Source organism: Rhinoderma darwinii, chromosome 3 (genome assembly GCF_050947455.1).
Source record: "Rhinoderma darwinii isolate aRhiDar2 chromosome 3, aRhiDar2.hap1, whole genome shotgun sequence".
Taxonomy (NCBI): Eukaryota; Metazoa; Chordata; class Amphibia; order Anura; family Rhinodermatidae; genus Rhinoderma; species Rhinoderma darwinii.
In genome coordinates, this window is record NC_134689.1 from 412,347,982 (window position 1) to 412,368,604 (window position 20,623).

The 20,623-nt window shown below is 33.4% G+C and overlaps 31 non-coding genes across 31 annotated transcripts; all 31 read right to left on the reverse strand.

The window, feature by feature from the left end:
• Positions 1–1,193: 1,193 nt before the first annotated feature.
• On the reverse strand, positions 1,194–1,266 carry TRNAR-UCG (transfer RNA arginine (anticodon UCG)). Its single transcript has one exon. It is a non-coding gene; the product is annotated as a tRNA-Arg (tRNA).
• A 536-nt stretch (positions 1,267–1,802) lies between these two features.
• TRNAR-UCG (transfer RNA arginine (anticodon UCG)) lies at positions 1,803–1,875 on the reverse strand. Its single transcript has one exon. It is a non-coding gene; the product is annotated as a tRNA-Arg (tRNA).
• A 536-nt stretch (positions 1,876–2,411) lies between these two features.
• On the reverse strand, positions 2,412–2,484 carry TRNAR-UCG (transfer RNA arginine (anticodon UCG)). Its single transcript has one exon. It is a non-coding gene; the product is annotated as a tRNA-Arg (tRNA).
• Positions 2,485–3,019: 535 nt separating this feature from the next.
• TRNAR-UCG (transfer RNA arginine (anticodon UCG)) lies at positions 3,020–3,092 on the reverse strand. Its single transcript has one exon. It is a non-coding gene; the product is annotated as a tRNA-Arg (tRNA).
• A 536-nt stretch (positions 3,093–3,628) lies between these two features.
• Positions 3,629–3,701, reverse strand: TRNAR-UCG (transfer RNA arginine (anticodon UCG)). The gene has a single exon. It is a non-coding gene; the product is annotated as a tRNA-Arg (tRNA).
• Positions 3,702–4,237: 536 nt separating this feature from the next.
• Positions 4,238–4,310, reverse strand: TRNAR-UCG (transfer RNA arginine (anticodon UCG)). The gene has a single exon. It is a non-coding gene; the product is annotated as a tRNA-Arg (tRNA).
• A 537-nt stretch (positions 4,311–4,847) lies between these two features.
• Positions 4,848–4,920, reverse strand: TRNAR-UCG (transfer RNA arginine (anticodon UCG)). Its single transcript has one exon. It is a non-coding gene; the product is annotated as a tRNA-Arg (tRNA).
• A 1,144-nt stretch (positions 4,921–6,064) lies between these two features.
• On the reverse strand, positions 6,065–6,137 carry TRNAR-UCG (transfer RNA arginine (anticodon UCG)). The gene has a single exon. It is a non-coding gene; the product is annotated as a tRNA-Arg (tRNA).
• A 536-nt stretch (positions 6,138–6,673) lies between these two features.
• Positions 6,674–6,746, reverse strand: TRNAR-UCG (transfer RNA arginine (anticodon UCG)). The gene has a single exon. It is a non-coding gene; the product is annotated as a tRNA-Arg (tRNA).
• Positions 6,747–7,282: 536 nt separating this feature from the next.
• Positions 7,283–7,355, reverse strand: TRNAR-UCG (transfer RNA arginine (anticodon UCG)). Its single transcript has one exon. It is a non-coding gene; the product is annotated as a tRNA-Arg (tRNA).
• A 536-nt stretch (positions 7,356–7,891) lies between these two features.
• Positions 7,892–7,964, reverse strand: TRNAR-UCG (transfer RNA arginine (anticodon UCG)). Its single transcript has one exon. It is a non-coding gene; the product is annotated as a tRNA-Arg (tRNA).
• Positions 7,965–8,500: 536 nt separating this feature from the next.
• TRNAR-UCG (transfer RNA arginine (anticodon UCG)) lies at positions 8,501–8,573 on the reverse strand. Its single transcript has one exon. It is a non-coding gene; the product is annotated as a tRNA-Arg (tRNA).
• A 536-nt stretch (positions 8,574–9,109) lies between these two features.
• On the reverse strand, positions 9,110–9,182 carry TRNAR-UCG (transfer RNA arginine (anticodon UCG)). Its single transcript has one exon. It is a non-coding gene; the product is annotated as a tRNA-Arg (tRNA).
• A 536-nt stretch (positions 9,183–9,718) lies between these two features.
• TRNAR-UCG (transfer RNA arginine (anticodon UCG)) lies at positions 9,719–9,791 on the reverse strand. The gene has a single exon. It is a non-coding gene; the product is annotated as a tRNA-Arg (tRNA).
• Positions 9,792–10,327: 536 nt separating this feature from the next.
• On the reverse strand, positions 10,328–10,400 carry TRNAR-UCG (transfer RNA arginine (anticodon UCG)). The gene has a single exon. It is a non-coding gene; the product is annotated as a tRNA-Arg (tRNA).
• Positions 10,401–10,936: 536 nt separating this feature from the next.
• Positions 10,937–11,009, reverse strand: TRNAR-UCG (transfer RNA arginine (anticodon UCG)). Its single transcript has one exon. It is a non-coding gene; the product is annotated as a tRNA-Arg (tRNA).
• Positions 11,010–11,545: 536 nt separating this feature from the next.
• TRNAR-UCG (transfer RNA arginine (anticodon UCG)) lies at positions 11,546–11,618 on the reverse strand. The gene has a single exon. It is a non-coding gene; the product is annotated as a tRNA-Arg (tRNA).
• A 536-nt stretch (positions 11,619–12,154) lies between these two features.
• On the reverse strand, positions 12,155–12,227 carry TRNAR-UCG (transfer RNA arginine (anticodon UCG)). The gene has a single exon. It is a non-coding gene; the product is annotated as a tRNA-Arg (tRNA).
• A 536-nt stretch (positions 12,228–12,763) lies between these two features.
• Positions 12,764–12,836, reverse strand: TRNAR-UCG (transfer RNA arginine (anticodon UCG)). The gene has a single exon. It is a non-coding gene; the product is annotated as a tRNA-Arg (tRNA).
• A 536-nt stretch (positions 12,837–13,372) lies between these two features.
• On the reverse strand, positions 13,373–13,445 carry TRNAR-UCG (transfer RNA arginine (anticodon UCG)). Its single transcript has one exon. It is a non-coding gene; the product is annotated as a tRNA-Arg (tRNA).
• A 536-nt stretch (positions 13,446–13,981) lies between these two features.
• On the reverse strand, positions 13,982–14,054 carry TRNAR-UCG (transfer RNA arginine (anticodon UCG)). Its single transcript has one exon. It is a non-coding gene; the product is annotated as a tRNA-Arg (tRNA).
• Positions 14,055–14,590: 536 nt separating this feature from the next.
• TRNAR-UCG (transfer RNA arginine (anticodon UCG)) lies at positions 14,591–14,663 on the reverse strand. The gene has a single exon. It is a non-coding gene; the product is annotated as a tRNA-Arg (tRNA).
• A 536-nt stretch (positions 14,664–15,199) lies between these two features.
• TRNAR-UCG (transfer RNA arginine (anticodon UCG)) lies at positions 15,200–15,272 on the reverse strand. The gene has a single exon. It is a non-coding gene; the product is annotated as a tRNA-Arg (tRNA).
• Positions 15,273–15,808: 536 nt separating this feature from the next.
• Positions 15,809–15,881, reverse strand: TRNAR-UCG (transfer RNA arginine (anticodon UCG)). Its single transcript has one exon. It is a non-coding gene; the product is annotated as a tRNA-Arg (tRNA).
• Positions 15,882–16,418: 537 nt separating this feature from the next.
• Positions 16,419–16,491, reverse strand: TRNAR-UCG (transfer RNA arginine (anticodon UCG)). Its single transcript has one exon. It is a non-coding gene; the product is annotated as a tRNA-Arg (tRNA).
• Positions 16,492–17,027: 536 nt separating this feature from the next.
• On the reverse strand, positions 17,028–17,100 carry TRNAR-UCG (transfer RNA arginine (anticodon UCG)). The gene has a single exon. It is a non-coding gene; the product is annotated as a tRNA-Arg (tRNA).
• A 537-nt stretch (positions 17,101–17,637) lies between these two features.
• On the reverse strand, positions 17,638–17,710 carry TRNAR-UCG (transfer RNA arginine (anticodon UCG)). Its single transcript has one exon. It is a non-coding gene; the product is annotated as a tRNA-Arg (tRNA).
• A 538-nt stretch (positions 17,711–18,248) lies between these two features.
• Positions 18,249–18,321, reverse strand: TRNAR-UCG (transfer RNA arginine (anticodon UCG)). Its single transcript has one exon. It is a non-coding gene; the product is annotated as a tRNA-Arg (tRNA).
• Positions 18,322–18,857: 536 nt separating this feature from the next.
• TRNAR-UCG (transfer RNA arginine (anticodon UCG)) lies at positions 18,858–18,930 on the reverse strand. The gene has a single exon. It is a non-coding gene; the product is annotated as a tRNA-Arg (tRNA).
• Positions 18,931–19,466: 536 nt separating this feature from the next.
• TRNAR-UCG (transfer RNA arginine (anticodon UCG)) lies at positions 19,467–19,539 on the reverse strand. Its single transcript has one exon. It is a non-coding gene; the product is annotated as a tRNA-Arg (tRNA).
• A 536-nt stretch (positions 19,540–20,075) lies between these two features.
• On the reverse strand, positions 20,076–20,148 carry TRNAR-UCG (transfer RNA arginine (anticodon UCG)). Its single transcript has one exon. It is a non-coding gene; the product is annotated as a tRNA-Arg (tRNA).
• Positions 20,149–20,623: the final 475 nt, after the last annotated feature.

Consider the following 20,623-nt stretch of genomic DNA (forward strand, 5'->3'; position numbering starts at 1 on the left):
ATGGATTAAAATCTCACTTCTGGTAACTAATGACTAGTCATATAAAAATATTCACTATCAATCATGTAGAAATATAGCCTATAACGACACCAAGTATGTCATCAAATTAAGAAAGCATCTGAAACTTAGCTGTTGCAACCAGGAAAGGACTCAAATGCTTAGAAGATCATCTGAAGAGCACTTAAAAGCTGCGACCATGAAGGGACTCAAACCCTCAATCTTCTGATTTGAAGTCAGACGCCTTATCCATTAGGCCACACAGTCTCACATGTTCCAAATTTTTGGAAAATGTTGAGCTCCTGGAGCCTAGCAGAAAAATATTTATTTTATACATTTTTAGGTATTTTGTAAAAATGACCGAGTGCCCAAATGTATAAAAAAACATTTTCTTAATATTGTGTATTACAGTACTTAAGTGTAGGTATGGATTCAAATCTCACTTCTGATAACATTTTCTCAATATTGTGTGTTGTGGTATTTAAATGTAGGAGTGAAAAAGTTTTTTTTTTTTTTTAGATACTTACGGGTGTTTAGTAAAAATGACCGAGTGCCCAGATTTAAGAATAAATATTTTCACAATATTGTGTGCTATGGTCTATAAATATAGGTATGGATTCAAATCTCACTTCTGGTAACTGCTGATATTCACTATCAATCATGTAGAAATATAGCCTATAACGACACCAAGTATGTCATCAAATTAAGAAAGCATCTGAACCTTAGCTGTTGCAACCAGGAAAGGACTCAAATGCTTAGAAGGTCATCTGAAGAGCACTTAATAGCTGCGACCATGAAGGGACCCAAACCCTCAATCTTCTGATTCGAAGGAAGACGCCTTATCCATTAGGCCACACGGTCTCACATGTTCCTAATTTTTGGAAAATGTTGAGCTCCTGGAGCCTAGCAGAAAAATATTTATTTTATACATTTTTAGGTATTTTGTAAAAATGACCGAGTGCCCAAATATATAAAAAAACATTTTCTTAATATTGTGTATTACAGTACTTAAATGTAGGTATGGATTCAAATCTCACTTCTGGTAACTGCTGATATTCACTATCAATCATGTAGAAATATAGCCTATAACGACACCAAGTATACCATCAAATTAAGAAAGCATCTGAACCTTAGCTGTTGCAACCAGGAAAGGACTCAAATGCTTAGAAGGTCATCTGAAGAGCACTTAAAAGCTGCGACCATGAAGGGACTCGAACCCTCAATCTTCTGATTCGAAGTCAGACGCCTTATCCATTAGGCCACATGGTCTCACATGTTCCTAATTTTTGGAAAATGTTGAGTTCCTGGCGCCTAGCAGAAAAAGATTTTTTTTATACATTTTTAGGTATTTTGTAAAAATGACCGAGTGCCCAAATTTATAAAAAAACATTTTCTTAATATTGTGTATTACAGTACTTAAATATAGGTATGGATTCAAATCTCACTTCTGATAACATTTTCTCAATATTGTGTGTTGTGGTATTTAAATATAGGAGTGAAAAAGTTTTGTTTTTTTTTTAGATATTTACGGGTATTTAGTAAAAATGACCGAGTGCCCAGATTTAAGAATAAATATTTTCACAATATTGTGTGCTATGGTCTATAAATATAGACATGGATTAAAATCTCACTTCTGGTAACTGCTGACTAGCCATATAAAAATATTCACTATCAATCATGTAGAAATATAGCCTATAACGACACCAAGTACGTCATCAAATTAAGAAAGCATCTGAACCTTAGCTGTTGCAACCAGGAAAGGACTCAAATGCTTAGAAGGTCATCTGAAGAGCACTTAAAAGCTGCGACCATGAAGGGACTCGAACCCTCAATCTTCTGATCCGAAGTCAGACGCCTTATCCATTAGGCCACACGGTCTCACATGTTCCTAATTTTTGGAAAATGTTGAGTTCCTGGCGCCTAGCAGAAAAAGATTTTTTTTATACATTTTTAGGTATTTTGTAAAAATGACCGAGTGCCCAAATTTATAAAAAAACATTTTCTTAATATTGTGTATTACAGTACTTAAATATAGGTATGGATTCAAATCTCACTTCTGATAACATTTTCTCAATATTGTGTGTTGTGGTATTTAAATATAGGAGTGAAAATGTTTTGTTTTTTTTTTAGATATTTACGGGTATTTAGTAAAAATGACCGAGTGCCCAGATTTAAGAATAAATATTTTCACAATATTGTGTGCTATGGTCTATAAATATAGACATGGATTAAAATCTCACTTCTGGTAACTGCTGACTAGCCATATAAAAATATTCACTATCAATCATGTAGAAATATAGCCTATAACGACACCAAGTACGTCATCAAATTAAGAAAGCATCTGAACCTTAGCTGTTGCAACCAGGAAAGGACTCAAATGCTTAGAAGGTCATCTGAAGAGCACTTAAAAGCTGCGACCATGAAGGGACTCGAACCCTCAATCTTCTGATCCGAAGTCAGACGCCTTATCCATTAGGCCACACGGTCTAACATGTTCCTAATTGTTGGAAAATGTTGAGTTCCTGGCGCCTAGCAGAAAAAGATTTTTTTTATACATTTTTAGGTATTTTGTAAAAATGACCGAGTGCCCAAATTTATAAAAAAACATTTTCTTAATATTGTGAATTACAGTACTTAAATATAGGTATGGATTCAAATCTCACTTCTGATAACATTTTCTCAATATTGTGTGTTGTGGTATTTAAATATAGGAGTGAAAAAGTTTTTGTTTTTTTTAGATATTTTCGGGTATTTAGTAAAAATGACCGAGTGCCCAGATTTAAGAATAAATATTTTCACAATATTGTGTGTTATGGTCTATAAATATAGGCATGGATTAAAATCTCACTTCTGGTAACTGCTGACTAGCCATATAAAAATATTCACTATCAATCATGTAGAAATATAGCCTATAACGACACCAAGTATACCATCAAATTAAGAAAGCATCTGAACCTTAGCTGTTGCAACCAGGAAAGGACTCAAATGCTTAGAAGGTCATCTGAAGGGCACTTAAAAGCTGCGACCATGAAGGGACTCGAACCCTCAATCTTCTGATTCGAAGTTAGACGCCTTATCCATTAGGCCACACGGTCTCAAATGTTCCTAATTTTTGGAAAATGTTGAGTTCCTGGAGCCTAGCAGAAAAAGATTTTTTTTATACATTTTTAGGTATTTTGTAAAAATGACCGAGTGCCCAAATTTATAAAAAAACATTTTCTTAATATTGTGTATTACAGTACTTAAATATAGGTATGGATTCAAATCTCACTTCTGATATCATTTTCTCAATATTGTGTGTTGTGGTATTTAAATATAGGAGTGAAAAAGTTTTGTTTTTCTTTTAGATATTTACGGGTATTTAGTAAAAATGACCGAGTGCCCAGATTTAAGAATAAATATTTTCACAATATTGTGTGCTATGGTCTATAAATATAGACATGGATTAAAATCTCACTTCTGGTAACTGCTGACTAGCCATATAAAAATATTCACTATCAATCATGTAGAAATATAGCCTATAACGACACCAAGTACGTCATCAAATTAAGAAAGCATCTGAACCTTAGCTGTTGCAACCAGGAAAGGACTCAAATGCTTAGAAGCTCATCTGAAGAGCACTTAAAAGCTGCGACCATGAAGGGACTCGAACCCTCAATCTTCTGATCCGAAGTCAGACGCCTTATCAATTAGGCCACACGGTCTCACATGTTCCTAATTTTTGGAAAATGTTGAGTTCCTGGCGCCTAGCAGAAAAATATTTTTTTTATACATTTTTAGGTATTTTGTAAAAATGACCGAGTGCCCAAATTTATAAAAAAACATTTTCTTAATATTGTGTATTACAGTACTTAAATATAGGTATGGATTCAAATCTCACTTCTGATAACATTTTCTCAATATTGTGTGTTGTGGTATTTAAATATAGGAGTGAAAATGTTTTGTTTTTTTTTTAGATATTTACGGGTATTTAGTAAAAATGACCGAGTGCCCAGATTTAAGAATAAATATTTTCACAATATTGTGTGCTATGGTCTATAAATATAGACATGGATTAAAATCTCACTTCTGGTAACTGCTGACTAGCCATATAAAAATATTCACTATCAATCATGTAGAAATATAGCCTATAACGACACCAAGTACGTCATCAAATTAAGAAAGCATCTGAACCTTAGCTGTTGCAACCAGGAAAGGACTCAAATGCTTAGAAGGTCATCTGAAGAGCACTTAAAAGCTGCGACCATGAAGGGACTCGAACCCTCAATCTTCTGATCCGAAGTCAGACGCCTTATCCATTAGGCCACACGGTCTCACATGTTCCTAATTTTTGGAAAATGTTGAGTTCCTGGCGCCTAGCAGAAAAAGATTTTTTTTATACATTTTTAGGTATTTTGTAAAAATGACCGAGTGCCCAAATTTATAAAAAAACATTTTCTTAATATTGTGTATTACAGTACTTAAATATAGGTATGGATTCAAATCTCACTTCTGATAACATTTTCTCAATATTGTGTGTTGTGGTATTTAAATATAGGAGTGAAAATGTTTTGTTTTTTTTTTTAGATATTTACGGGTATTTAGTAAAAATGACCGAGTGCCCAGATTTAAGAATAAATATTTTCACAATATTGTGTGCTATGGTCTATAAATATAGACATGGATTAAAATCTCACTTCTGGTAACTGCTGACTAGCCATATAAAAATATTCACTATCAATCATGTAGAAATATAGCCTATAACGACACCAAGTACGTCATCAAATTAAGAAAGCATCTGAACCTTAGCTGTTGCAACCAGGAAAGGACTCAAATGCTTAGAAGGTCATCTGAAGAGCACTTAAAAGCTGCGACCATGAAGGGACTCGAACCCTCAATCTTCTGATCCGAAGTCAGACGCCTTATCCATTAGGCCACACGGTCTAACATGTTCCTAATTGTTGGAAAATGTTGAGTTCCTGGCGCCTAGCAGAAAAAGATTTTTTTTATACATTTTTAGGTATTTTGTAAAAATGACCGAGTGCCCAAATTTATAAAAAAACATTTTCTTAATATTGTGAATTACAGTACTTAAATATAGGTATGGATTCAAATCTCACTTCTGATAACATTTTCTCAATATTGTGTGTTGTGGTATTTAAATATAGGAGTGAAAAAGTTTTTGTTTTTTTTAGATATTTTCGGGTATTTAGTAAAAATGACCGAGTGCCCAGATTTAAGAATAAATATTTTCACAATATTGTGTGTTATGGTCTATAAATATAGGCATGGATTAAAATCTCACTTCTGGTAACTGCTGACTAGCCATATAAAAATATTCACTATCAATCATGTAGAAATATAGCCTATAACGACACCAAGTATACCATCAAATTAAGAAAGCATCTGAACCTTAGCTGTTGCAACCAGGAAAGGACTCAAATGCTTAGAAGGTCATCTGAAGGGCACTTAAAAGCTGCGACCATGAAGGGACTCGAACTCTCAATCTTCTGATTCGAAGTTAGACGCCTTATCCATTAGGCCACACGGTCTCAAATGTTCCTAATTTTTGGAAAATGTTGAGTTCCTGGAGCCTAGCAGAAAAAGATTTTTTTTATACATTTTTAGGTATTTTGTAAAAATGACCGAGTGCCCAAATTTATAAAAAAACATTTTCTTAATATTGTGTATTACAGTACTTAAATATAGGTATGGATTCAAATCTCACTTCTGATATCATTTTCTCAATATTGTGTGTTGTGGTATTTAAATATAGGAGTGAAAAAGTTTTGTTTTTCTTTTAGATATTTACGGGTATTTAGTAAAAATGACCGAGTGCCCAGATTTAAGAATAAATATTTTCACAATATTGTGTGCTATGGTCTATAAATATAGACATGGATTAAAATCTCACTTCTGGTAACTGCTGACTAGCCATATAAAAATATTCACTATCAATCATGTAGAAATATAGCCTATAACGACACCAAGTACGTCATCAAATTAAGAAAGCATCTGAACCTTAGCTGTTGCAACCAGGAAAGGACTCAAATGCTTAGAAGCTCATCTGAAGAGCACTTAAAAGCTGCGACCATGAAGGGACTCGAACCCTCAATCTTCTGATCCGAAGTCAGACGCCTTATCAATTAGGCCACACGGTCTCACATGTTCCTAATTTTTGGAAAATGTTGAGTTCCTGGCGCCTAGCAGAAAAATATTTTTTTTATACATTTTTAGGTATTTTGTAAAAATGACCGAGTGCCCAAATTTATAAAAAAACATTTTCTTAATATTGTGTATTACAGTACTTAAATATAGGTATGGATTCAAATCTCACTTCTGATAACATTTTCTCAATATTGTGTGTTGTGGTATTTAAATATAGGAGTGAAAAAGTTTTTTTTTTTTTTTAGATATTTACGGGTATTTAGTAAAAATGACCGAGTGCCCAGATTTAAGAATAAATATTTTCACAATATTGTGTGCTATGGTCTATAAATATAGACATGGATTAAAATCTCACTTCTGGTAACTGCTGACTAGCCATATAAAAATATTCACTATCAATCATGTAGAAATATAGCCTATAACGACACCAAGTACGTCATCAAATTAAGAAAGCATCTGAACCTTAGCTGTTGCAACCAGGAAAGGACTCAAATGCTTAGAAGGTCATCTGAAGAGCACTTAAAAGCTGCGACCATGAAGGGTCTCGAACCCTCAATCTTCTGATCCGAAGTCAGACGCCTTATCCATTAGGCCACACGGTCTCACATGTTCCTAATTTTTGGAAAATGTTGAGTTCCTGGCGCCTAGCAGAAAAAGATTTTTTTTATACATTTTTAGGTATTTTGTAAAAATGACCGAGTGCCCAAATTTATAAAAAAACATTTTCTTAATATTGTGTATTACAGTACTTAAATATAGGTATGGATTCAAATCTCACTTCTGATAACATTTTCTCAATATTGTGTGTTGTGGTATTTAAATATAGGAGTGAAAAAGTTTTGTTTTTTTTTTAGATATTTACGGGTATTTAGTAAAAATGACCGAGTGCCCAGATTTAAGAATAAATATTTTCACAATATTGTGTGCTATGGTCTATAAATATAGACATGGATTAAAATCTCACTTCTGGTAACTGCTGACTAGCCATATAAAAATATTCACTATCAATCATGTAGAAATATAGCCTATAACGACACCAAGTACGTCATCAAATTAAGAAAGCATCTGAACCTTAGCTGTTGCAACCAGGAAAGGACTCAAATGCTTAGAAGGTCATCTGAAGAGCACTTAAAAGCTGCGACCATGAAGGGACTCGAACCCTCAATCTTCTGATCCGAAGTCAGACGCCTTATCCATTAGGCCACACGGTCTCACATGTTCCTAATTTTTGGAAAATGTTGAGTTCCTGGCGCCTAGCAGAAAAAGATTTTTTTTATACATTTTTAGGTATTTTGTAAAAATGACCGAGTGCCCAAATTTATAAAAAAACATTTTCTTAATATTGTGTATTACAGTACTTAAATATAGGTATGGATTCAAATCTCACTTCTGATAACATTTTCTCAATATTGTGTGTTGTGGTATTTAAATATAGGAGTGAAAAAGTTTTGTTTTTTTTTTAGATATTTACGGGTATTTAGTAAAAATGACCGAGTGCCCAGATTTAAGAATAAATATTTTCACAATATTGTGTGCTATGGTCTATAAATATAGACATGGATTAAAATCTCACTTCTGGTAACTGCTGACTAGCCATATAAAAATATTCACTATCAATCATGTAGAAATATAGCCTATAACGACACCAAGTACGTCATCAAATTAAGAAAGCATCTGAACCTTAGCTGTTGCAACCAGGAAAGGACTCAAATGCTTAGAAGGTCATCTGAAGAGCACTTAAAAGCTGCGACCATGAAGGGACTCGAACCCTCAATCTTCTGATCCGAAGTCAGACGCCTTATCCATTAGGCCACACGGTCTCACATGTTCCTAATTTTTGGAAAATGTTGAGTTCCTGGCGCCTAGCAGAAAAAGATTTTTTTTATACATTTTTAGGTATTTTGTAAAAATGACCGAGTGCCCAAATTTATAAAAAAACATTTTCTTAATATTGTGTATTACAGTACTTAAATATAGGTATGGATTCAAATCTCACTTCTGATAACATTTTCTCAATATTGTGTGTTGTGGTATTTAAATATAGGAGTGAAAAAGTTTTTGTTTTTTTTTAGATATTTACGGGTATTTAGTAAAAATGACCGAGTGCCCAGATTTAAGAATAAATGTTATCACAATATTGTGTGCTATGGTCTATAAATATAGACATGGATTAAAATCTCACTTCTGGTAACTGCTGACTAGCCATATAAAAATATTCACTATCAATCATGTAGAAATATAGCCTATAACGACACCAAGTACGTCATCAAATTAAGAAAGCATCTGAACCTTAGCTGTTGCAACCAGGAAAGGACTCAAATGCTTAGAAGGTCATCTGAAGAGCACTTAAAAGCTGCGACCATGAAGGGTCTCGAACCCTCAATCTTCTGATCCGAAGTCAGACGCCTTATCCATTAGGCCACACGGTCTCACATGTTCCTAATTTTTGGAAAATGTTGAGTTCCTGGCGCCTAGCAGAAAAAGATTTTTTTTATACATTTTTAGGTATTTTGTAAAAATGACCGAGTGCCCAAATTTATAAAAAAACATTTTCTTAATATTGTGTATTACAGTACTTAAATATAGGTATGGATTCAAATCTCACTTCTGATAACATTTTCTCAATATTGTGTGTTGTGGTATTTAAATATAGGAGTGAAAAAGTTTTTTTTTTTTTTTAGATATTTACGGGTATTTAGTAAAAATGACCGAGTGCCCAGATTTAAGAATAAATATTTTCACAATATTGTGTGCTATGGTCTATAAATATAGACATGGATTAAAATCTCACTTCTGGTAACTGCTGACTAGCCATATAAAAATATTCACTATCAATCATGTAGAAATATAGCCTATAACGACACCAAGTACGTCATCAAATTAAGAAAGCATCTGAACCTTAGCTGTTGCAACCAGGAAAGGACTCAAATGCTTAGAAGGTCATCTGAAGAGCACTTAAAAGCTGCGACCATGAAGGGACTCGAACCCTCAATCTTCTGATCCGAAGTCAGACGCCTTATCCATTAGGCCACACGGTCTCACATGTTCCTAATTTTTGGAAAATGTTGAGTTCCTGGCGCCTAGCAGAAAAAGATTTTTTTTATACATTTTTAGGTATTTTGTAAAAATGACCGAGTGCCCAAATTTATAAAAAAACATTTTCTTAATATTGTGTATTACAGTACTTAAATATAGGTATGGATTCAAATCTCACTTCTGATAACATTTTCTCAATATTGTGTGTTGTGGTATTTAAATATAGGAGTGAAAAAGTTTTTGTTTTTTTTTAGATATTTACGGGTATTTAGTAAAAATGACCGAGTGCCCAGATTTAAGAATAAATGTTATCACAATATTGTGTGCTATGGTCTATAAATATAGACATGGATTAAAATCTCACTTCTGGTAACTGCTGACTAGCCATATAAAAATATTCACTATCAATCATGTAGAAATATAGCCTATAACGACACCAAGTACGTCATCAAATTAAGAAAGCATCTGAACCTTAGCTGTTGCAACCAGGAAAGGACTCAAATGCTTAGAAGGTCATCTGAAGAGCACTTAAAAGCTGCGACCATGAAGGGTCTCGAACCCTCAATCTTCTGATCCGAAGTCAGACGCCTTATCCATTAGGCCACACGGTCTCACATGTTCCTAATTTTTGGAAAATGTTGAGTTCCTGGCGCCTAGCAGAAAAAGATTTTTTTTATACATTTTTAGGTATTTTGTAAAAATGACCGAGTGCCCAAATTTATAAAAAAACATTTTCTTAATATTGTGTATTACAGTACTTAAATATAGGTATGGATTCAAATCTCACTTCTGATAACATTTTCTCAATATTGTGTGTTGTGGTATTTAAATATAGGAGTGAAAAAGTTTTTTTTTTTTTTTAGATATTTACGGGTATTTAGTAAAAATGACCGAGTGCCCAGATTTAAGAATAAATGTTATCACAATATTGTGTGCTATGGTCTATAAATATAGACATGGATTAAAATCTCACTTCTGGTAACTGCTGACTAGCCATATAAAAATATTCACTATCAATCATGTAGAAATATAGCCTATAACGACACCAAGTACGTCATCAAATTAAGAAAGCATCTGAACCTTAGCTGTTGCAACCAGGAAAGGACTCAAATGCTTAGAAGGTCATCTGAAGAGCACTTAAAAGCTGCGACCATGAAGGGACTCGAACCCTCAATCTTCTGATCCGAAGTCAGACGCCTTATCCATTAGGCCACACGGTCTCACATGTTCCTAATTTTTGGAAAATGTTGAGTTCCTGGCGCCTAGCAGAAAAAGATTTTTTTTATACATTTTTAGGTATTTTGTAAAAATGACCGAGTGCCCAAATTTATAAAAAAACATTTTCTTAATATTGTGTATTACAGTACTTAAATATAGGTATGGATTCAAATCTCACTTCTGATAACATTTTCTCAATATTGTGTGTTGTGGTATTTAAATATAGGAGTGAAAAAGTTTTGTTTTTTTTTTAGATATTTACGGGTATTTAGTAAAAATGACCGAGTGCCCAGATTTAAGAATAAATATTTTCACAATATTGTGTGCTATGGTCTATAAATATAGACATGGATTAAAATCTCACTTCTGGTAACTGCTGACTAGCCATATAAAAATATTCACTATCAATCATGTAGAAATATAGCCTATAACGACACCAAGTACATCATCAAATTAAGAAAGCATCTGAACCTTAGCTGTTGCAACCAGGAAAGGACTCAAATGCTTAGAAGGTCATCTGAAGAGCACTTAAAAGCTGCGACCATGAAGGGACTCGAACCCTCAATCTTCTGATCCGAAGTCAGACGCCTTATCCATTAGGCCACACGGTCTCACATGTTCCTAATTTTTGGAAAATGTTGAGTTCCTGGCGCCTAGCAGAAAAAGATTTTTTTTATACATTTTTAGGTATTTTGTAAAAATGACCGAGTGCCCAAATTTATAAAAAAACATTTTCTTAATATTGTGTATTACAGTACTTAAATATAGGTATGGATTCAAATCTCACTTCTGATAACATTTTCTCAATATTGTGTGTTGTGGTATTTAAATATAGGAGTGAAAAAGTTTTTTTTTTTTTTTAGATATTTACGGGTATTTAGTAAAAATGACCGAGTGCCCAGATTTAAGAATAAATGTTATCACAATATTGTGTGCTATGGTCTATAAATATAGACATGGATTAAAATCTCACTTCTGGTAACTGCTGACTAGCCATATAAAAATATTCACTATCAATCATGTAGAAATATAGCCTATAACGACACCAAGTACGTCATCAAATTAAGAAAGCATCTGAACCTTAGCTGTTGCAACCAGGAAAGGACTCAAATGCTTAGAAGGTCATCTGAAGAGCACTTAAAAGCTGCGACCATGAAGGGTCTCGAACCCTCAATCTTCTGATCCGAAGTCAGACGCCTTATCCATTAGGCCACACGGTCTCACATGTTCCTAATTTTTGGAAAATGTTGAGTTCCTGGCGCCTAGCAGAAAAAGATTTTTTTTATACATTTTTAGGTATTTTGTAAAAATGACCGAGTGCCCAAATTTATAAAAAAACATTTTCTTAATATTGTGTATTACAGTACTTAAATATAGGTATGGATTCAAATCTCACTTCTGATAACATTTTCTCAATATTGTGTGTTGTGGTATTTAAATATAGGAGTGAAAAAGTTTTGTTTTTTTTTTAGATATTTACGGGTATTTAGTAAAAATGACCGAGTGCCCAGATTTAAGAATAAATATTTTCACAATATTGTGTGCTATGGTCTATAAATATAGACATGGATTAAAATCTCACTTCTGGTAACTGCTGACTAGCCATATAAAAATATTCACTATCAATCATGTAGAAATATAGCCTATAACGACACCAAGTACGTCATCAAATTAAGAAAGCATCTGAACCTTAGCTGTTGCAACCAGGAAAGGACTCAAATGCTTAGAAGGTCATCTGAAGAGCACTTAAAAGCTGCGACCATGAAGGGTCTCGAACCCTCAATCTTCTGATCCGAAGTCAGACGCCTTATCCATTAGGCCACACGGTCTCACATGTTCCTAATTTTTGGAAAATGTTGAGTTCCTGGCGCCTAGCAGAAAAAGATTTTTTTTATACATTTTTAGGTATTTTGTAAAAATGACCGAGTGCCCAAATTTATAAAAAAACATTTTCTTAATATTGTGTATTACAGTACTTAAATATAGGTATGGATTCAAATCTCACTTCTGATAACATTTTCTCAATATTGTGTGTTGTGGTATTTAAATATAGGAGTGAAAAAGTTTTGTTTTTTTTTTAGATATTTACGGGTATTTAGTAAAAATGACCGAGTGCCCAGATTTAAGAATAAATATTTTCACAATATTGTGTGCTATGGTCTATAAATATAGACATGGATTAAAATCTCACTTCTGGTAACTGCTGACTAGCCATATAAAAATATTCACTATCAATCATGTAGAAATATAGCCTATAACGACACCAAGTACGTCATCAAATTAAGAAAGCATCTGAACCTTAGCTGTTGCAACCAGGAAAGGACTCAAATGCTTAGAAGGTCATCTGAAGAGCACTTAAAAGCTGCGACCATGAAGGGACTCGAACCCTAAATCTTCTGATCCGAAGTCAGACGCCTTATCCATTAGGCCACACGGTCTCACATGTTCCTAATTTTTGGAAAATGTTGAGTTCCTGGCGCCTAGCAGAAAAAGATTTTTTTTATACATTTTTAGGTATTTTGTAAAAATGACCGAGTGCCCAAATTTATAAAAAAACATTTTCTTAATATTGTGTATTACAGTACTTAAATATAGGTATGGATTCAAATCTCACTTCTGATAACATTTTCTCAATATTGTGTGTTGTGGTATTTAAATATAGGAGTGAAAAAGTTTTTGTTTTTTTTTAGATATTTACGGGTATTTAGTAAAAATGACCGAGTGCCCAGATTTAAGAATAAATGTTATCACAATATTGTGTGCTATGGTCTATAAATATAGACATGGATTAAAATCTCACTTCTGGTAACTGCTGACTAGCCATATAAAAATATTCACTATCAATCATGTAGAAATATAGCCTATAACGACACCAAGTACGTCATCAAATTAAGAAAGCATCTGAACCTTAGCTGTTGCAACCAGGAAAGGACTCAAATGCTTAGAAGGTCATCTGAAGAGCACTTAAAAGCTGCGACCATGAAGGGTCTCGAACCCTCAATCTTCTGATCCGAAGTCAGACGCCTTATCCATTAGGCCACACGGTCTCACATGTTCCTAATTTTTGGAAAATGTTGAGTTCCTGGCGCCTAGCAGAAAAAGATTTTTTTTATACATTTTTAGGTATTTTGTAAAAATGACCGAGTGCCCAAATTTATAAAAAAACATTTTCTTAATATTGTGTATTACAGTACTTAAATATAGGTATGGATTCAAATCTCACTTCTGATAACATTTTCTCAATATTGTGTGTTGTGGTATTTAAATATAGGAGTGAAAAAGTTTTTTTTTTTTTTTAGATATTTACGGGTATTTAGTAAAAATGACCGAGTGCCCAGATTTAAGAATAAATATTTTCACAATATTGTGTGCTATGGTCTATAAATATAGACATGGATTAAAATCTCACTTCTGGTAACTGCTGACTAGCCATATAAAAATATTCACTATCAATCATGTAGAAATATAGCCTATAACGACACCAAGTACGTCATCAAATTAAGAAAGCATCTGAACCTTAGCTGTTGCAACCAGGAAAGGACTCAAATGCTTAGAAGGTCATCTGAAGAGCACTTAAAAGCTGCGACCATGAAGGGACTCGAACCCTCAATCTTCTGATCCGAAGTCAGACGCCTTATCCATTAGGCCACACGGTCTCACATGTTCCTAATTTTTGGAAAATGTTGAGTTCCTGGCGCCTAGCAGAAAAAGATTTTTTTTATACATTTTTAGGTATTTTGTAAAAATGACCGAGTGCCCAAATTTATAAAAAAACATTTTCTTAATATTGTGTATTACAGTACTTAAATATAGGTATGGATTCAAATCTCACTTCTGATAACATTTTCTCAATATTGTGTGTTGTGGTATTTAAATATAGGAGTGAAAAAGTTTTTGTTTTTTTTTAGATATTTACGGGTATTTAGTAAAAATGACCGAGTGCCCAGATTTAAGAATAAATGTTATCACAATATTGTGTGCTATGGTCTATAAATATAGACATGGATTAAAATCTCACTTCTGGTAACTGCTGACTAGCCATATAAAAATATTCACTATCAATCATGTAGAAATATAGCCTATAACGACACCAAGTACGTCATCAAATTAAGAAAGCATCTGAACCTTAGCTGTTGCAACCAGGAAAGGACTCAAATGCTTAGAAGGTCATCTGAAGAGCACTTAAAAGCTGCGACCATGAAGGGTCTCGAACCCTCAATCTTCTGATCCGAAGTCAGACGCCTTATCCATTAGGCCACACGGTCTCACATGTTCCTAATTTTTGGAAAATGTTGAGTTCCTGGCGCCTAGCAGAAAAAGATTTTTTTTATACATTTTTAGGTATTTTGTAAAAATGACCGAGTGCCCAAATTTATAAAAAAACATTTTCTTAATATTGTGTATTACAGTACTTAAATATAGGTATGGATTCAAATCTCACTTCTGATAACATTTTCTCAATATTGTGTGTTGTGGTATTTAAATATAGGAGTGAAAAAGTTTTTGTTTTTTTTTAGATATTTACGGGTATTTAGTAAAAATGACCGAGTGCCCAGATTTAAGAATAAATGTTATCACAATATTGTGTGCTATGGTCTATAAATATAGACATGGATTAAAATCTCACTTCTGGTAACTGCTGACTAGCCATATAAAAATATTCACTATCAATCATGTAGAAATATAGCCTATAACGACACCAAGTACGTCATCAAATTAAGAAAGCATCTGAACCTTAGCTGTTGCAACCAGGAAAGGACTCAAATGCTTAGAAGGTCATCTGAAGAGCACTTAAAAGCTGCGACCATGAAGGGTCTCGAACCCTCAATCTTCTGATCCGAAGTCAGACGCCTTATCCATTAGGCCACACGGTCTCACATGTTCCTAATTTTTGGAAAATGTTGAGTTCCTGGCGCCTAGCAGAAAAAGATTTTTTTTATACATTTTTAGGTATTTTGTAAAAATGACCGAGTGCCCAAATTTATAAAAAAACATTTTCTTAATATTGTGTATTACAGTACTTAAATATAGGTATGGATTCAAATCTCACTTCTGATAACATTTTCTCAATATTGTGTGTTGTGGTATTTAAATATAGGAGTGAAAAAGTTTTTTTTTTTTTTTAGATATTTACGGGTATTTAGTAAAAATGACCGAGTGCCCAGATTTAAGAATAAATGTTATCACAATATTGTGTGCTATGGTCTATAAATATAGACATGGATTAAAATCTCACTTCTGGTAACTGCTGACTAGCCATATAAAAATATTCACTATCAATCATGTAGAAATATAGCCTATAACGACACCAAGTACGTCATCAAATTAAGAAAGCATCTGAACCTTAGCTGTTGCAACCAGGAAAGGACTCAAATGCTTAGAAGGTTATCTGAAGAGCACTTAAAAGCTGCGACCATGAAGGGACTCGAACCCTCAATCTTCTGATTCGAAGTCAGACGCCTTATCCATTAGGCCACATGGTCTCACATGTTCCTAATTTTTGGAAAATGTTGAGTTCCTGGCGCCTAGCAGAAAAAGATTTTTTTTATACATTTTTAGGTATTTTGTAAAAATGACCGAGTGCCCAAATTTATAAAAAAACATTTTCTTAATATTGTGTATTACAGTACTTAAATATAGGTATGGATTCAAATCTCACTTCTGATAACATTTTCTCAATATTGTGTGTTGTGGTATTTAAATATAGGAGTGAAAAAGTTTTTTTTTTTTTTTTAGATATTTACGGGTATTTAGTAAAAATGACCGAGTGCCCAGATTTAAGAATAAATGTTATCACAATATTGTGTGCTATGGTCTATAAATATAGACATGGATTAAAATCTCACTTCTGGTAACTGCTGACTAGCCATATAAAAATATTCACTATCAATCATGTAGAAATATAGCCTATAACGACACCAAGTACGTCATCAAATTAAGAAAGCATCTGAACCTTAGCTGTTGCAACCAGGAAAGGACTCAAATGCTTAGAAGGTCATCTGAAGAGCACTTAAAAGCTGCGACCATGAAGGGTCTCGAACCCTCAATCTTCTGATCCGAAGTCAGACGCCTTATCCATTAGGCCACACGGTCTCACATGTTCCTAATTTTTGGAAAATGTTGAGTTCCTGGCGCCTAGCAGAAAAAGATTTTTTTTATACATTTTTAGGTATTTTGTAAAAATGACCGAGTGCCCAAATTTATAAAAAAACATTTTCTTAATATTGTGTATTACAGTACTTAAATATAGGTATGGATTCAAATCTCACTTCTGATAACATTTTCTCAATATTGTGTGTTGTGGTATTTAAATATAGGAGTGAAAAAGTTTTTTTTTTTTTTTAGATATTTACGGGTATTTAGTAAAAATGACCGAGTGCCCAGATTTAAGAATAAATGTTATCACAATATTGTGTGCTATGGTCTATAAATATAGACATGGATTAAAATCTCACTTCTGGTAACTGCTGACTAGCCATATAAAAATATTCACTATCAATCATGTAGAAATATAGCCTATAACGACACCAAGTACGTCATCAAATTAAGAAAGCATCTGAACCTTAGCTGTTGCAACCAGGAAAGGACTCAAATGCTTAGAAGGTCATCTGAAGAGCACTTAAAAGCTGCGACCATGAAGGGACTCGAACCCTCAATCTTCTGATTCGAAGTCAGACGCCTTATCCATTAGGCCACATGGTCTCACATGTTCCTAATTTTTGGAAAATGTTGAGTTCCTGGCGCCTAGCAGAAAAAGATTTTTTTTATACATTTTTAGGTATTTTGTAAAAATGACCGAGTGCCCAAATTTATAAAAAAACATTTTCTTAATATTGTGTATTACAGTACTTAAATATAGGTATGGATTCAAATCTCACTTCTGATAACATTTTCTCAATATTGTGTGTTGTGGTATTTAAATATAGGAGTGAAAAAGTTTTTTTTGTTTTTTTAGATATTTACGGGTATTTAGTAAAAATGACCGAGTGCCCAGATTTAAGAATAAATGTTATCACAATATTGTGTGCTATGGTCTATAAATATAGACATGGATTAAAATCTCACTTCTGGTAACTGCTGACTAGCCATATAAAAATATTCACTATCAATCATGTAGAAATATAGCCTATAACGACACCAAGTACGTCATCAAATTAAGAAAGCATCTGAACCTTAGCTGTTGCAACCAGGAAAGGACTCAAATGCTTAGAAGGTCATCTGAAGAGCACTTAAAAGCTGCGACCATGAAGGGACTCGAACCCTCAATCTTCTGATTCGAAGTCAGACGCCTTATCCATTAGGCCACATGGTCTCACATGTTCCTAATTTTTGGAAAATGTTGAGTTCCTGGCGCCTAGCAGAAAAAGATTTTTTTTATACATTTTTAGGTATTTTGTAAAAATGACCGAGTGCCCAAATTTATAAAAAAACATTTTCTTAATATTGTGTATTACAGTACTTAAATATAGGTATGGATTCAAATCTCACTTCTGATAACATTTTCTCAATATTGTGTGTTGTGGTATTTAAATATAGGAGTGAAAAAGTTTTTTTTTTTTTTTTTAGATATTTACGGGTATTTAGTAAAAATGACCGAGTGCCCAGATTTAAGAATAAATGTTATCACAATATTGTGTGCTATGGTCTATAAATATAGACATGGATTAAAATCTCACTTCTGGTAACTGCTGACTAGCCATATAAAAATATTCACTATCAATCATGTAGAAATATAGCCTATAACGACACCAAGTACGTCATCAAATTAAGAAAGCATCTGAACCTTAGCTGTTGCAACCAGGAAAGGACTCAAATGCTTAGAAGGTCATCTGCAGAGCACTTAAAAGCTGCGACCATGAAGGGACTCGAACCCTCAATCTTCTGATTCGAAGTCAGACGCCTTATCCATTAGGCCACATGGTCTCACATGTTCCTAATTTTTGGAAAATGTTGAGTTCCTGGCGCCTAGCAGAAAAAGATTTTTTTTATACATTTTTAGGTATTTTGTAAAAATGACCGAGTGCCCAAATTTATAAAAAAACATTTTCTTAATATTGTGTATTACAGTACTTAAATATAGGTATGGATTCAAATCTCACTTCTGATAACATTTTCTCAATATTGTGTGTTGTGGTATTTAAATATAGGAGTGAAAAAGTTTTTTGTTTTTTTTAGATATTTACGGGTATTTAGTAAAAATGACCGAGTGCCCAGATTTAAGAATAAATGTTATCACAATATTGTGTGCTATGGTCTATAAATATAGACATGGATTAAAATCTCACTTCTGGTAACTGCTGACTAGCCATATAAAAATATTCACTATCAATCATGTAGAAATATAGCCTATAACGACACCAAGTACGTCATCAAATTAAGAAAGCATCTGAACCTTAGCTGTTGCAACCAGGAAAGGACTCAAATGCTTAGAAGGTCATCTGCAGAGCACTTAAAAGCTGCGACCATGAAGGGACTCGAACCCTCAATCTTCTGATTCGAAGTCAGACGCCTTATCCATTAGGCCACATGGTCTCACATGTTCCTAATTTTTGGAAAATGTTGAGTTCCTGGCGCCTAGCAGAAAAAGATTTTTTTTATACATTTTTAGGTATTTTGTAAAAATGACCGAGTGCCCAAATTTATAAAAAAACATTTTCTTAATATTGTGTATTACAGTACTTAAATATAGGTATGGATTCAAATCTCACTTCTGATAACATTTTCTCAATATTGTGTGTTGTGGTATTTAAATATAGGAGTGAAAAAGTTTTTTGTTTTTTTTAGATATTTACGGGTATTTAGTAAAAATGACCGAGTGCCCAGATTTAAGAATAAATGTTATCACAATATTGTATGCTATGGTCTATAAATATAGACATGGATTAAAATCTCACTTCTGGTAACTGCTGACTAGCCATATAAAAATATTCACTATCAATCATGTAGAAATATAGCCTATAACGACACCAAGTACGTCATCAAATTAAGAAAGCATCTGAACCTTAGCTGTTGCAACCAGGAAAGGACTCAAATGCTTAGAAGGTCATCTGAAGAGCACTTAAAAGCTGTGACCATGAAGGGACTCGAACCCTCAATCTTCTGATTCGAAGTCAGAGGCCTTATCCATTAGGCCACATGGTCTCACATGTTCCTAATTTTTGGAAAATGTTGAGTTCCTGGCGCCTAGCAGAAAAAGATTTTTTTTATACATTTTTAGGTATTTTGTAAAAATGACCGAGTGCCCAAATTTATAAAAAAACATTTTCTTAATATTGTGTATTACAGTACTTAAATATAGGTATGGATTCAAATCTCACTTCTGATAACATTTTCTCAATATTGTGTGTTGTGGTATTTAAATATAGGAGTGAAAAAGTTTTTGTTTTTTTTTAGATATTTACGGGTATTTAGTAAAAATGACCGAGTGCCCAGATTTAAGAATAAATATTTTCACAATATTGTGTGCTATGGTCTATAAATATAGACATGGATTAAAATCTCACTTCTGGTAACTGCTGACTAGCCATATAAAAATATTCACTATCAATCATGTAGAAATATAGCCTATAACGACACCAAGTACGTCATCAAATTAAGAAAGCATCTGAACCTTAGCTGTTGCAACCAGGAAAGGACTCAAATGCTTAGAAGGTCATCTGAAGAGCACTTAAAAGCTGCGACCATGAAGGGACTCGAACCCTCAATCTTCTGATTCGAAGTCAGATGCCTTATCCATTAGGCCACATGGTCTCACATGTTCCTAATTTTTGGAAAATGTTGAGTTCCTGGCGCCTAGCAGAAAAAGATTTTTTTTATACATTTTTAGGTATTTTGTAAAAATGACCGAGTGCCCAAATTTATAAAAAAACATTTTCTTAATATTGTGTATTACAGTACTTAAATATAGGTATGGATTCAAATCTCACTTCTGATAACATTTTCTCAATATTGTGTGTTGTGGTATTTAAATATAGGAGTGAAAAAGTTTTTGTTTTTTTTTAGATATTTACGGGTATTTAGTAAAAATGACCGAGTGCCCAGATTTAAGAATAAATGTTATCACAATATTGTGTGCTATGGTCTATAAATATAGACATGGATTAAAATCTCACTTCTGGTAACTGCTGACTAGCCATATAAAAATATTCACTATCAATCATGTAGAAATATAGCCTATAACGACACCAAGTACGTCATCAAATTAAGAAAGCATCTGAACCTTAGC